Source organism: Nycticebus coucang, chromosome 17 (genome assembly GCF_027406575.1).
Source record: "Nycticebus coucang isolate mNycCou1 chromosome 17, mNycCou1.pri, whole genome shotgun sequence".
NCBI lineage: Eukaryota > Metazoa > Chordata > Mammalia > Primates > Lorisidae > Nycticebus > Nycticebus coucang.
In genome coordinates, this window is record NC_069796.1 from 21707501 (window position 1) to 21712442 (window position 4942).

Genomic DNA, 4942 nt, shown 5'->3' on the forward strand with positions numbered 1-4942 from the left:
GCTCAGTAAAACTGGGTCACATGGCATGAAGTGATCTGTTGTTGGGAAGAAATGATGATGGCTAAAGCCCTTGGTCCTTTAGCTCCCAGCAGCATCTCAGAGACTCTACCTCGATGGCCAGTTCAGATAAAACGGAATGATTTTATCCAGAATGTTGAATAGCAACAGTTTCTGTTTTGTAAATTCCTTTGCCACCTGAGAGCAGGATGTAGCTCTTTCAGGAACCCCTTGTATTGGAACTCTCCTGTGGTCCTCCCTCCATAAAAACAGGAAAGATAACTGAACTCACTTCTGAAAGGCAAGGCCACTGCATGGTTCAGTTTCATCAATCGTTAATGTCCTTGGTTCTCAGAACATCTTTCTTCTCTTTTAATACTGGTTCTGTATCTCTCAGTACTCAACTGCCACATTTAGAAGGAAAACAGGGCCTCATAAATTGTGTTTATAATTATCATTTACACATATATGTATATATCAAAATAATCACTGGAATTGTGGGCTCCAAAGAGAACCTGGGCTGATTCTTAAACTTCATTATCCCATTTCAAGTCATTCACCTGGAATTTGCCCCCATTTCTTGTTGGTTTTTTACCGTGGAAGTAGTCAGCAATCTATGCTGCTGTGTAACTGTTGCTCACTGAAATTATTCTCTCTGGTAGCAGCAATGCATTCTGATTTTAGTTCCCTGCCAACAATAATGTGGCATTGGGAAGGACGGAAAGAATATGTAGTTATATTAACCCCAAACCTGCAAGAAAATGGCAGGTCAGCTACGTAGACAGACAAGCTATTTCATTCATTCAGGTCGCATCGTTTGCTTGAACTTTTTTAAATTTCAGGTTAATGTGAGGGTACACGCAGCTAGGATACAGGGTTTGCATTGGTTAGGTAAATTCTCTCTTGTACTTGTGTCCCGCACCCAAGAGGTATGCCACATATCCTTACAATGTGCCCATTAAGTGGGAGCACACCAGTCCCTCCCCCTCCTCTCCTCTCCCTGCTTGAACTTTTTAAAAATGATCATAAGGGACTCACCTGTATGTTTCTAGTACTTTTGTGTGTGAGAAAAATGAGCTCAGCCATTTGCCTCATTTCACAGCTGAACACGATGTACTCTACTTGTTCTCCTGAGTGCCACGCATGAGAGTGAGAAGCCATCCCTGCTCCCTCCACATCCAGCATGGGGAGAGTTTCCCTAACCGTGATCTCGGCCACCCTGACTGCTCTGCTGGCTGCTCCCAGACTCCCGCTGAATTTGCCAGTAATCTCTACACCAAAGACTCTTCCAGCATTCTCCTCCATTAAAATCTATTTTTCTTCTATATTAGTAAGAGAGATTGTTGGCACATATACCACAAAGTTTGGTCAGAAGATATTTTAGGGTTCATATATAAAAGATTGGATGCTCCAATTTTTCAGGCATTTGGGGACATTCACGGTTCTCATGGTAAAATTTAATCTTATATAATTTATATAATTTGATTCAATTAGTACATTTTAAATGAGTGTCCATTCAAGTGGAGCCTTTTCGGGAAACTTTACAGGAGAAAAAGATCATGATACCACTCTGTCTTAACAGGGCTTATAATTTATTAGATATACCTTGGGAAACTTCATTCTTGTCCAGAAATACACACATTTATAAACATTTATCAACTCATCCATTTTTAAATCAACAAATTGGTTCATTACGTCATTCACTTACTGATCTTCAACAAATATTTATGGAATGTTTGTTTTATATAAAAATCCCATTTTAGATGTTCACCATAAATAGCCTTAGTTAAGTGACTATTGATGAGAAAGTGTGCTCCTCCTAAGTAGTAACAGGGGTATTTTAGTCCCGAAGGCCATTGTCTCAGTGAAGTTAAGGAGTTTGCTGCAACTGGGAGAATCTGAGGGATGTAAACTCAGCTGGGGACCAGAAGATAGCAGATTTCAAAGCAAACTGAGAGGCATGGGAGTCAGGAGTCAGTTGTCTTTGCTTAACCTGCTGGGCTATTTGTTGTTAGAAGCAATATGGAGAGACCAGCATTACAGCCAGGGTCTTGGGTTTTTATGACTCTCTTTTAATGATAAGACAGCAAATGGAACAGGTCTGGAGTTACTGAGGGAAAGGACTCTGCAGACTGTGACTGGGTCTGAGGCGCCTCATTTGTGACAAGCCTTGGCAATGCAGTCTCTGTGCCTGGTGCGTGGAAGTCACATCGTTACTCTATTTGTTTTGCACTCATTTAAAATATTAAATGTAGGTATCTGTTGAGTTGCTTCAAGTAGGAAACATGACCCATCTCACAAAGCAGGATATTTCTAGAACAGCGGGGTCAACAGGTCACTCTGAACATATCCAGCAGTCTGTGTTTGGGAGCAAATCCATTGCTCTCACGTTAAGGTCACACATGCCTCCTGAAACCCGGTCAGGCATAACAAATAAATAAACACATTTTGAAAAGTTAGTTTCTGTTTTTCTTCCTTGATGTGAGTATAATTTTATTTCCCATAACCTTTCCCAGTTTCTGACAACAAATCCTGAAAGATACTAAGAGATATATTTCTTTAAAGTGGTGACAGTAAGTTCCAAAAATGCCATTCATTTGTCAGGATCCTTTCAAGGTGAAGAGCTCTGGAGATATTTTACAAAGTGACTAGATCCCTGGTACTTATCCATCCAAGAGTCTGAGGTTTTCCCATCATTAGAATTTATCTATTTAACTATTACAGAATAACTTGGAGTTCTGGGAACAGGCATGGATTTCAGTCCTCCTCAAGATTAAATACTACAAAACTAAAGATCAGCTGTCGGGCACAACTGGTCAGAGAGCCGGACTGGGAAGGACTTTGCTTCATCCGGGGAAGTCAGGCCACAGATGTTTAGCCTGTACTCCATGCTTGTGTTGAATGCCAAAAATATTTAGTTTCTTTTTGTAAGTAATAAATGTCAGAAGTTTCATCAGATCGGTACATAAAATGATAGAAAGCCAAAAATATGTCAGAAAACAGGGCAAAGACATGAAACCATTGGGTTGTCTTCTCTCTAGACTGAAGATGCTACCATTGTACTTAGAAAAGAATCTGTTGAGTAAATTTTAATGGAAAAATAAGGAAGTTCTGAGTTTATTCCCACGGATGTTGATGGGGACGATGATAATGATCGTGACTTATATTGTGCCATTGTCAGGCACTGTTTTAATGCGTAACGTGGATTATCTCATCAGATCCTTAATAACTGTAATGAAGATGCCATCATTATCCCTTTCTCCTATGTGCTCAACCACCTTTCCAGCTTTTGTACTTTTATTCCCTTTAAAAACCATAAATAGGTCATCGATCAGGGAAGATACTTCTCTATACAAAGCCTTTTTTCTTTTTGGGAACAAGAGCTTTTTAAAATGAACACTCACCGGGATAATTTATTTATAAAATGTGTTTGTGGAGGCAATGCTAATATTCTCTTAAAAATACGCACAATTGTAGTTGCTGATTTTATTATCTTCAAATCTGTGTTCCTGGACAGCAGAATTTCAGATATCCAACTGCTGGCAGGCATTGTTTTTGTTCTTCTAAACATGTGACTAAAATTCCACATTAAAAGAAAACTAATAACCGTCTCAAATATTTGATGAACACGAGGAAAGATGGCAACAGGCACAAAGGGCAGCTTCTACTGGACGGTGGCCAGCAGTGAAGACTGAGGCTCAAACGCTATTGACGAGTGAAAGCACACCTGAATGGGGCTAAGTGAAATCTACTTTTCTTTCTTGGTTCTGACTAAATGCTAAGTGGGTTACTTTTCAGGCATCAATGGAGTAATTATGCAGTTGTGTGTGCGTTAGGAATAGAGGCGCATGTACTTAGCTTGTTGGTTTAAAGCAATGAGGTAGAAAGACTGAAGTCATTATAGCTTTGCTTTGTCAAAGGCACAAATAATGTAGTTCAAGTTCTGGAGCACAGATGAAACTGTTTGTGAAGTTCAAAAAGTAGGTTTATAGAATTTCTTCATGAGCTAGCTTTATGACAAGGCATTTTGTGGTATTGAAACCACAACCTTTGCTGTTTTCCTCCAGATGAATGGGCACGTTTGTTTGTTAAAATGAGAAATGCGTTTTTTTGTCAGTCAAACATCGTGGGCTTCTCATTGGATTTCTAGTTTTCAGTCTGGCAAAGCATCTCTCTCATTTTTTTTTTATTATTAAATCATAGCTGTGTACATTAATGTGATCATATGTCTCATTTTTCAAAATAATAACCCTCTCAAGGCTTCCTCCCTGTCCCTTCTGACTGAAAACAATCTTGATATGAACTTTAACAAGCTGGTGATATATTTCTACAGCAGAAGTCTTTCATGTTTAAAAAAGTTGTGCCATATCAGAGGATTACCATATGTTGGAACAAATGTCCCCCAACTCAGTTCCTGTTGATGCACATGTGAGCATGGTCTAACGCTAACCAACTCAACCCTTGGAGATTCACTTTCTCTGAACAGTCTTGCACATCCTCAAGTGTCTCCCAACTTGGAGAGAGTGAAATAGCAAAAGAAGCGAAATCCTACTCCTTGGAAATTCCAACTACTCTATGAAAGAGGCTTCCCCAGTTTCAAACTCAGTGACCAAGGTAGTGACTAATATATTAAGGAAAGTTTTGCCTCAGGTCAACAGGGTTGTATGGGAAACCTAACGTCCCCAAGTTAATTTATTTTGATAACAGATAAATCCAGGGGAAGGCCTCCAGATTCGTATCAGATGCTAACAGAAGTATGCTATTTAGATGCCATCAGGGTGTTGTGTAAATTTCCTTAGTGTTATTTTAAATTTACGGTAAATGTTCCTATGTTGGAATAGAAATAAAGTCTCTCCACCACCAAATAAAATGGTTAAGGTGAGCACTCCATTTCAGGGCTTTGGGTGGGGGTGGGGGGGTTGGAAAGTTTGAACAAGTCAGTTAA